Genomic DNA, 11,643 nt, shown 5'->3' on the forward strand with positions numbered 1-11,643 from the left:
ATACCTGAAGAAAAGGTTAAAATTGCTAGTATGGTAACGTTAGCATGCATCAGGTGACTCGATATGGTGTATACCTATAATACCAGCTAAAAAAAAAGCTAGCCTACCAACGTTAGCATGCAAACAGGTAGCATTCGCCAAGTAACAAAATATATGACACTGAGGTGTATTCCTGTTAAATTAGTTTAAAAAAGCTAACATGCTAATGTTAGCATGCTGAAATACTAATGGTAGCACGCGTCAAGTACCAAAATATTTTAATCTACAAGGTATACCTGAAGAATGTGTTAAAATTGCTAGCATGGTAACATTAGCATACATCAAGTGACTCATATTAGACTTCGTTGTTTACCTATAAAATCAGCTAAAAAATCTATCCTACTAACGTTAGCATGCAAACAGGTAACATTCGTCAAGTAACAAAATGTATGACAATGAGGTGAATACCTGTAAATTTAGATTTAAAAAGCTAGCATGCCTAATGTTAGCATGCTAAAATACTAACCGTAGCACGCGTCAAAAATTATTCTGTTATGTATACCTGAACAATTTGTTAAAATTGGTAGCATGGTAACATTAGCATGCATCAGGTGACTCGATATGGTGTATACATATGAAATCAGCAAAAAAAACAAGCTAGCCTACTAACTTTAGCATGCAAACAGGTAGCATTCGCCAAGTAACAAAATATATGACACTGAGGTGTATTCCTGTTAAATTAGTTTAAAAAAGCTAACATGCTAATGTTAGCATGCTGAAATACTAACTGTAGCACGTGTCAAGTACCAAAATATTTTAATCTACAAGGTATACTTGAAGAATGTGTTAAAATTGCTAACATGGCAACATTAGCATTCATCAAGTGACTCATATTAGACTCCGTTGTATACCTATAAAATCAGCTAAAAAAGCTATCCTACTAACGTTAGCATGCAAACAGGTAACATTCGTCAAGTAACAAAATGTATGACAATGAGGTGAATACCTGTAAATTTAGATTTAAAAAGCTAGCATGCCTAATGTTAGCATGCTAAAATACTAACCGTAGCACGCGTCAAAAATTATTCTGTTATGTATACCTGAACAATTTGTTAAAATTGGTAGCATGGTAACATTAGCATGCATCAGGTGACTCGATATGGTGTATACATATGAAATCAGCTAAAAAACAAGCTAGCCTACTAACTTTAGCATGCAAACAGGTAGCATTCGCCAAGTAATAGAATATATGACACTGAGGTGTATTCCTGTTAAATTAGTTTAAAAAAGCTAACATGCTAATGTTAGCATGCTGAAATACTAACTGTAGCACGCGTCAAGTACCAAAATATTTTAATCTACAAGGTATACTTGAAGAATGTGTTAAAATTGCTAACATGGCAACAAGCATTCATCAAGTGACTCATATTAGACTCCGTTGTATACCTATAAAATCAGCTAAAAAAGCTATCCTACTAACGTTAGCATGCAAACAGGTAACATTCGTCAAGTGACAAAATGTATGACAATGAGGTCAATACCTGTAAATTTAGATTTAAAAAGCTAGCATGCCTAATGTTAGCATGCTAAAATACTAACCGTAGCACGCGTCAAAAATTATTCTGTTATGTATACCTGAACAATTTGTTAAAATTGGTAGCATGGTAACATTAGCATGCATCAGGTGACTCGATATGGTGTATACATATGAAATCAGCTAAAAAACAAGCTAGCCTACTAACTTTAGCATGCAAACCGGTAGCATTCGCCAAGTAACAAAATATATGACACTGAGGTGTATTCCTGTTAAATTAGTTTAAAAAAGCTAACATGCTAATGTTAGCATGCTGAAATACTAACTGTAGCACGCGTCAAGTACCAAAATATTTTAATCTACAAGGTATACTTGAAGAATGTGTTAAAATTGCTAACATGGCAACATGCATTCATCAAGTGACTCATATTAGACTCCGTTGTATACCTATAAAATCAGCTAAAAAATCTATCCTACTAACGTTAGCATGCAAACAGGTAACATTCGTCAAGTAACAAAATGTATGACAATGAGGTGAATACCTGTACATTTAGATTTAAAAAGCTAGCATGCCTAATGTTAGCATGCTAAAATACTAACCGTAGCACGCGTCAAAAATTATTCTGTTATGTATACCTGAACAATTTGTTAAAATTGGTAGCATGGTAACATTAGCATGCATCAGGTGACTCGATATGGTGTATACATATGAAATCAGCAAAAAAACAAGCTAGCCTACTAACTTTAGCATGCAAACAGGTAGCATTCGCCAAGTAACAAAATATATGACACTGAGGTGTATTCCTGTTAAATTAGTTTAAAAAAGCTAACATGCTAATGTTAGCATGCTGAAATACTAACTGTAGCATGCGTCAAGTACCAAAATATTTTAATCTACAAGGTATACTTGAAGAATGTGTTAAAATTGCTAACATGGCAACATGCATTCATCAAGTGACTCATACAGCCCTTTGAGACACTTGTGATTTAGGGCTATATAAATAAACATTGATTGATTGATTGATTGATATTAGACTCCGTTGTATACCTATAAAATCAGCTAAAAAAGCTATCCTACTAACGTTAGCATGCAAACAGGTAACATTCGTCAAGTGACAAAATGTATGACAATGAGGTGAATACCTGTAAATTTAGATTTAAAAAGCTAGCATGCCTAATGTTAGCATGCTAAAATACTAACCGTAGCACGCGTCAAAAATTATTCTGTTATGTATACCTGAACAATTTGTTAAAATTGGTAGCATGGTAACATTAGCATGCATCAGGTGACTCGATATGGTGTATACATATGAAATCAGCTAAAAAACAAGCTAGCCTACTAACTTTAGCATGCAAACAGGTAGCATTCGCCAAGTAACAAAATATATGACACTGAGGTGTATTCCTGTTAAATTAGTTTAAAAAAGCTAACATGCTAATGTTAGCATGCTGAAATACTAACTGTAGCACGTGTCAAGTACCAAAATATTTTAATCTACAAGGTATACTTGAAGAATGTGTTAAAATTGCTAACATGGCAACATTAGCATTCATCAAGTGACTCATATTAGACTCCGTTGTATACCTATAAAATCAGCTAAAAAAGCTATCCTACTAACGTTAGCATGCAAACAGGTAACATTCGTCAAGTGACAAAATGTATGACAATGAGGTGAATACCTGTAAAATTAGATTAAAAAAGCTAGTATGCTAAATAGCATGCTAAAATACTAACTGTAGCACGCGTCAAACACCAAAGTATATTATTCTGTTATGTATACCTGACAATTTGTTAAAATTGCTAGCATGGTAACATTAGCATGCATCAGGTGACTCGATATGGTGTATACCTATGAAATCAGCTAAAAAAAACAAGCTAGCCTACTAACTTTAGCATGCAAACAGGTAGCATTCGTCAACAAAATATATACCTGTTAAATTAGCTTAAAAAAGCTAATTTTAGCATGCTAAAATACTAACTATAGCACGTGTCAAGAACCAAAATATTTTATTCCACAAGGTATACCTGAAAAATGTGTTAAAACTGCTAACATGGTAACGTTAGCATATATCAAGTGACTCAAAAATTACTGGTGTGTACCTATAAAATCAGCTAAATAAAAAAACTAGCCTACTGAAGTTAGCATGCTAACAGGTAGCATAGGGCAAGTACAAATATTTGACGCTAACGTGTATACCTGCAAAATTTGCAGGGAAAAAAACAGTCATGCTAATATTAGAATGCTAACAAATGTGCAAAATTAACTAAATAGCGTTAAAGGTGGCTCTCAACAGTTACTTTTTAAGTGTGGGGGTAAATATGTTATAAATATTTGGAAATATGTTATAAATGTTGGAACATAAATGTTTTCAAGCCTAAAACACACGGAGAATGTCTGTGGACGACAAAAAGGAATCCTTCGGTGGTGTTTCTTTTTATTCTTATAATTCCTAATATAATTAGCAGAGCTGTTAAAAACAACGAATCAACTCATGCGATTATTCCCTAAAATGATCGTATTACTCACGGAAATGTGTTTTGACTCTACGTGCTGCTTTGTCGTTGTTATACGGGCAGTGATCTGGTCAGTGTATGAATAAACATACATAAATACATGATTTCAAAATTAAATAAAAATAGCAGAGATTTTTTGCCGATATCCGATTTTCCGATATGGTCCAACAAATTTTTTTTATTATATATATATATATATATATATATATATATATATATATATATATATATATATATATATATATATATACATATATATATATATATATTAATTTGTTATATATATATATGTATATATATATATATAAAATATAATATTTACATACAATATATATATACAATACAATATATAAAAAAAATTAATATATATATATATATATATATTAATTTTTTTAAAAATTAATTACCGATTCCGATATCAACCGACACCGATATATACAGTCGTGGAATTAACACATTATTATGCCCCGCTGGATGCATTAAACAAAGTAACAAGGTTTTCCAAAATAAATCAACTCAAGTTTTGGAAAAAAAATGCCAACATGGCACTGCCATATTTATTATTGAAGTCACAAAGTGCATTCATTTTTTTTAACATGCCTCAAAACAGCAGCTTGGAATTTGGGACATGCTCTCCCTGAGAGAGCATGAGGAGGTTGAGGTGGGCGGGGTTATGGGGTATATTGTAGCGTCCCGGAAGAGTTAGTGCTGCAAGGGGTTCTGGGTATTTGTTCTGTTGTGTTTATGTTGTGTTACGGTGCAGATGTTCTCCCCAAATGTGTTTGTCATTCTTGTTTGGTGTGGGTTCACAGTGTGGCGCATATTTGTAACAGTGTTAAAGTTGTTTATACGGCCCACCCTCAGTGTGACCTGTATGGCTGTTGACCAAGTATGAATTGCATTCACTTGTGTTTGTGAAAAGCCATAGATTTTATGTGATTGGGCCGGCATGTGAATATAGTGCCTTTAAGGCACGCCCCCAATATTATTGTTCCGGTGGAAATCGTGAGAATGGTTGCCCCGGGGAGATTTCCGGGAGGGGCACTGAAATTCGGGAGTCTCCCGGGAAAATCGGGAGGGTTGGCAAGTATGACTGGGAGACGCAACTGCTCTGTACTTCTCCCTTCGTCCGTGTACCACTCCGCACAGCGGCGTTTTAAAAAGTCCTACATTTTACTTTTTGAAACCGATACCGATAATTTCCGATATTACATTTTAAAGCATTTATCGGACATCTCTAAAAAATACTATGGTAAAATATTCCAAAAAATTAAATAAAGTTTGACTCGTGTGGCAAATTTCACAGTTTTGAACAAATAATTAACAAGCATTCTAATAAAATATTTAAAAAGGTAGGACATTCTGACAATAACCTTTGTGTCCAAATATTGGGGCCTTTTTCAAGTTAATTAATTCATGCAAGCAATTAATAATCAGTGATTAATCACGATTAAACCAAATTCAAAAACCGTGATTAATCTGATTTCACTGCCATCCGGTGTCTACTTTCAAGCCTCTGTGCTATAAAACATCAATAAAATATTTGTTTTACCATTTGTGTTGAAATCCGCTGCTTTTTGAGGTGACAATGAACAAAAAAGCTTCAAAAACGTTGCAACTTTTTCCGCAGCGTTCGGAAAAAGGCGGCGCAAAACAAGCCTGGAAGTGTCTTGTGTGTTCCTCATTTTTTAATACACGATTTGTGATGGTTTTTTTTCCGAAACCAAGCCACCGTGTCCGACCTTCACCTTCCGATAAGAGCGGGAGGCTGCCATATCAGCGGCTGCAAGGACAAGGACGAGCGCTCGGAAACATCCAAGCGCCGTCTTCTCCGAGGCCTTCAGCCGGTATTTCTAAAAGTCCAAACATGCCGAGGTCGAAGCTTATGCACGCTTATTTTTTTTTCCCCCCCACGTGGAACACAGCTTTCTAAAAGTGCAGCCTTTTTCAGCCCGGGGCTACTTTTTTGTTGGCCCACATAAAAACAGCAAAAAGTCTGGACATAGGTAATCATCATTGAACAACAAAACAATATAAACAAGTATCAAATAGTTATAGTTGCATATGACTTACACATGCAAAGTCTCCAGGGCTTATTAGAAAGTATCCAGTAACAAACGTGTCTGCATCATTCAACTTACTGTGAAGTGAATTATATTTATATAGCGCTTTTCTCTAGTGACTCAAAGCGCTTTACATAGTGAAACCCAATATCTAAGTTACATTTAAACCAGTGCGGGTGGCACTGGGTAAAGTGTCTTGCCCAAGGACACAACGGCAGTGACTAGGATGGCGGAAGCGGGAATCGAACCTGGAACCCTCAAGTTGCTGGCACGGCCACTCTACCAACCGAGCTATGCCGCCCCTGCATCATGAGCAATCCGTTACATTTTTTTTGTTACACATGCAAAGTCTCCAAGGCATATTAGAAAGTATCCAGGAACAAACGTGTCTGCATCATGTGCAATCCTTCATAATTTTTTTTTATTGGCCCACATAAAAATAGCAAAAAGTCTCGACTTAGGTCATAATCATTGAATAATAAAACAATATAAACAAGTATCAAATAGTTGTAGTTGCATATAACTTAGACATGCAAAGTCTCCAGGGCATATTAGAAAGCATCCAGTAACAAACGTGTCCGCATCATTGAACTTACTGCATCATGAGCAATCCTTCATTAATTTTTTTTGCTGGCCCATGTAAAAACAGCAAAAAGTCTCGACATAGGTAATAATCATTGCACAATAAAAAACTATTAACAAGTATCAAATAGTTATAGTTGCATATTACTTATCCGGGATCAAACGTGTCCGCATCATTCAACTTACTGCATCATGAGCAATCCATTACATTTTTTTTGTTGGCCCACGTAAAAACAGCTAAAAGTCTGGACATACCTAGGTAATACTCATTGAACAATAAAACAATATAAACAAGTATCAAATAGTTATAGTTGTATATTAATTACACATGCAATGTCTCCAAGGCATATTAGAAAGTATCCAGGAATAAACGTGTCCGCATCATGAACAATCCTTCATAAAAAAAAATAATTGTTGGCCCATGTAAAAACAGCGAAAAGACTGACTTAGGTAATACTCATTGAACAATAAAACAATATAAACAAGTATCAAATAGTTGTAGTTGCATATTACTTACATATGCAAAGTCTCCGGGGCTTATTAGAAAGCATCCAGCAACAAACGTGTCCGCATCATTCAACTTACTGCATCATAAGCAATCCATTACATTTTTTTTGTTGGCCCACGTAAAAACAGCTAAAAGTCTGGACATAGGTAATAATCAATGAACAATAAAACAATACAAACAAGTGTCAAATAGTTATAGTTGCATATTAATTACACATGCAATGTCTCCAAGGCATATTAGAAAGTATCCCGGAATAAATGTGTCCGTATCATGAGCAATCCTTCATTTTATTTTTTTGTTGGCCCACGTAAAAATAGCAAACAGTCTCAACATAGGTAATAATTAATGAACAATAAAACAATACAAACAAGCATCAAATAGTTATAGTTGCATATTACTTACACATGCAGAGTCTCCAAGGCATATTAGAAAGTATCCAGGAACAAACGTGTCCGCATCATGAGCAATGCTTCATAAAAAAAAGTTGTTGGCCAACGTAAAAAGACTGACATAGGTAATAATCATTGAACAATAAAACAATATAAATAATGATCAAATACTTATAGGTGCATATTACTTACACATGCAAAGTTTCCAAGGCGTATTAGAAAGTATCCAGGATCAAACGTGTCCGCATCATTCAAATTACTGCATCATGAGCAATCCTTCATTAATTGTTTTGTGTTGGCGCAAGTAAAAACAGCAAAAAGACTGACGTAGGTATTAATCATTGAACCATAAAACAATATAAACAAGTATCAAATAGTTATAGTTGCATATTACTTACACATGCAAAGTCTCCAGGGCATATTAGAACGTATCCAGTAACAAACGTGTCCGCATCATTCAACTTACTGCATCATGAGCGTAATGTCATTAAATATTCACTAAAACTGGCCACCCGTGTGTTCCGAGGCCTGTCTTTCGCTCACAATTTGGTGTGGAATTCCTCAGGGCCATGTTCGAGGTCCTCTTTCGTTCCAGTAAGAACTAACCTTGTTACATAAAAATGTGTTCGCATCATTCAACTCACTTTGTTAGGAGCCTAAAGGGGATGAATTGTTTTCATGCATTTTGGTGTGAGCTTGGGTTTTGCCATGGACGTGCTCATTTTAGACATTAAGGTAAGCGCCCAGCCGAACGGTGAATCACATAAAAAAGGTAAGATAAAGTATTATATTCATATAATCTTGGCCTGCACATAATCACATGGACATGTCACATGCCGTGATATAAATGCTGCTTTAAAAAACTGTCTTTTATTAATATCGCACAGCGCGCACATGTACCTATTGTTGTCACCGGGTGAATCTATGGAACGTTAATGAGGTCAATTTTTGACCGTGTGTGGAAAAAAAAATCCCCAATAACAACTACATAATATATGAGGAAGACAGACTCAGAAAAAATAATAATAACAGTTATAAAAGCGACTGTGGAGCAAAATGTACACAAAAGCATATCCAATACACACATATCTAGACCACAAGGAAGTATTTTAAATATTAGTTAAGGTCATTATATGTCCCCTTTTACTCAACGATACTAGTTTTTGTGTGTATTGATGGTCAAAAAAAAGTTGTATTGCAACATTTCAAAGTGAGCCGTTTATGATAACTGCTCCAGTTTTGATATTTTTGAGGTCTCCTTTGCAAGTATGACATTAAGTCACAATTATAATTGCAAGTCCAAGACATTAGCTGGCAGCTGTGTGTAGTTTATGGAGTTGTTTGGTTGTTGTTGCGCCCTACAAAGTGTTAATACTGTAAGTATTGTACTTATTACGCACCAGCTGTTTGATTGTAACGTGCATCTTAGTTTTTCATTCACAAGGTCAGAGGCGATGAAATCGCCATGTAAAATCGCTAATGCTAATCAGTAGCATGTCGATGGCAAAGTCAATGTATATTAGCATGAAGCTAGCGCATGTTTGGAAAAGTGGAGCCTTACTTTACTTACGTTGGCGCGTTTAGTTTTTTTAAGTCAATTTCTTTGTTGGCACTGAATATGGCAACATTACATAGAGGTACTTTGGCTGAGTCCGCTCTCAGTGCTGCTGGAGTGATCGGCAAGTGCCGAAGTGCGAAGAGGGCGGGATTCGGTCAGTGCCAGAAAAGTACCCGGCCCTACTCACCATGAATACACTAAATTGTACAGTTGCAGTAGGTAAAGTTGTATTTTTTTCCCTCATTCCTGTGAGAACCCTGCGTGTGTCTGAAAAATTAAGGAGTGGACTATCCAGGACTAGCTGCAGTGTGCTCAAACAACCACAGGGTAGCATCTTTATTAGGTTGGTAGTGTTTCTTCAAAATATACTTAACGTATGTAAAAAGTTTATTTAGTGAAAATAATAAAACAATATTAACTTATGAATTAATTAGAAAAACATTAGAAGCTCTAAAAATAAATAAATAAAAATAAACTTGAATTATAAATAATTTTTTAGCTACTTAATTAAAAATAAATTAAACTTATGAAATAATTAGAAAAATATAATAAGCTCTAAAATTAAAATAAAATGAACTTAACATATAAAGAAAGTTTAGTTACTTAATTAAAAATAAATTAAAATAACTTATGAATTAATTTGAAAAATATGAGAAGCTCTCAAGGTAAAATATAATATACTTAAAATATGAACAAAGTTTAGTTAGTGAAAATAATAAAATAATACCAACTTATGAATTAATTAGAAAAACATTAGAAGCTCTAAAAATAAAAAATAAAATATACTTGAAATATAAAGAAAGTTTAGTTAGTTACTTAATTAAAAATAAACTAAAGTAACTTATGAATTAATTAGAACAATATTAGAAGCTCTAAAATAAAATAAAATATACTTAAAATATGAAAAAAGTTTAGTTAGTGAAAATAATGAAATATTAACTTATGAATGAATTAAAAAAATATTAGAAGCTCTAAAAATAAAAAAATAAATTAAATTAAAATATAAAGAAGATTTAGTTAGTTACTTAATTAAAAATACATTAAATTAACTTATGCAATAATTTTAAAAATAGAAGCTCTAAAAATATATATATAATTGAAATATAAAGAAAGTTTAGTTAGTTACTTAATAAAAAAAATTATTCAACTAACTTATGAATTAAGTAGAATAATATTAGAAACTCTAAAAATAAAAATTTAATATACTTAAAATACAAAGAAAGTTTTGTTAGTTACTTAATTAGAAATAAGTTAAACTAACTCATGAATTATGAATTAATTTGAAAAATATGAGAATCTCCCAAAATAAAATAAAATATACTTATAATATAAAAAAAAGTTTAGTTACTTAGTTGAAGTAATAAAATAATACTCACTTAAGGATTAATTTAAAAAATATTAGAAGCTCTCAAAATAAAAATGAAATATACTTGAAATATAAAGTAAGTTTAGTTAATTACTTAAAAATGAATTAAACTAACTTATGAATTAATTTGACAAATATTACAGGCTCTAAAATAAAAAATAAAATAAACCTAAAATATAAAGAAAGTTTAGTTACTTAATTAAAAAAATATGAGAAGCTCTCAAAATAAAATAAAATATACCTAAAATATGAACAAAGTTTAGTAAGGGAACATAATACTAACTTATGAATTAATTAGAAAAACAATAGAAGCTCTAAAAATTAAAAATATAAAATATACTTGAAATATAAAGAAATCTTAGTAAGTTAGTTATTAAAAAATAAATTAAACTAACTTATTGATTAATTTACAAACATACAAGAACCATAATAAAAACTGTTTAATATGAAACTGAACAATATTATTTCATACAGGCCCACTAGGTTATGCAGTTCCACAATAATATTGTTATTATTTTTATTCTATTCTTAAATCACAATACAACAGTAAAAATGTCAGAAAAAAGAGCAAAAAAATAGGTATATAATGAGTAAAATCTGAAATGTTCTAACTAATAATTAATAATAATGTACTTAGTCACCTATAAGACAAAGCGGATATAACATATGTTATTAGTATTGTTTTAAATAAGAAATATTAATATGGCCCTTGTATACTTGGACTTGGTGGGAAAAACTTAGACACCCTCAAACGAAAGTATCAAAAATGTAGATTTAACAATCTATATTAGAGAATGAAGACATGGAATGGGCGGTATAGATACTGAAATATCGATAACGTCGCTGATCGCAACAGACGTAATCATTCAAAATGTGGCCCCTGGGGGGGGAGACAAAATGGTTGACGAGGGCCTCTAGCGCAAATGTTTTGTTTTCCGAGTCTTAGAGTGTTAGAGAAAGGCGGCACACCCTCATCGGAAGTTGTTTCATTTCAACATGGAGGTTACACGGCGAGTGGTCACATGCTCTTTTGAAGAAGTAGCTGAAAGTGAAAGGTCTTCTTTTTGTGGCCAAGCATCTATGTGGTCACATGACCCGTAGAAGGGGCATCAACAACAAGACGGGTCCACATTCCTCCTCTCGTTGGGA

The 11,643-nt window shown here is 33.1% G+C and overlaps 1 long non-coding RNA gene across 2 annotated transcripts in view; it reads right to left on the reverse strand.

Moving 5' to 3' along the window:
• LOC133658974 (uncharacterized) overlaps positions 1–11,643 on the reverse strand; it is a 139,648-nt gene that overhangs the window by 95,037 nt on the left and 32,968 nt on the right. The window lies entirely within an intron of this gene.

The sequence above is a fragment of the Entelurus aequoreus genome, linkage group LG10 (assembly GCF_033978785.1).
Source record: "Entelurus aequoreus isolate RoL-2023_Sb linkage group LG10, RoL_Eaeq_v1.1, whole genome shotgun sequence".
Classification (NCBI taxonomy): domain Eukaryota; kingdom Metazoa; phylum Chordata; class Actinopteri; order Syngnathiformes; family Syngnathidae; genus Entelurus; species Entelurus aequoreus.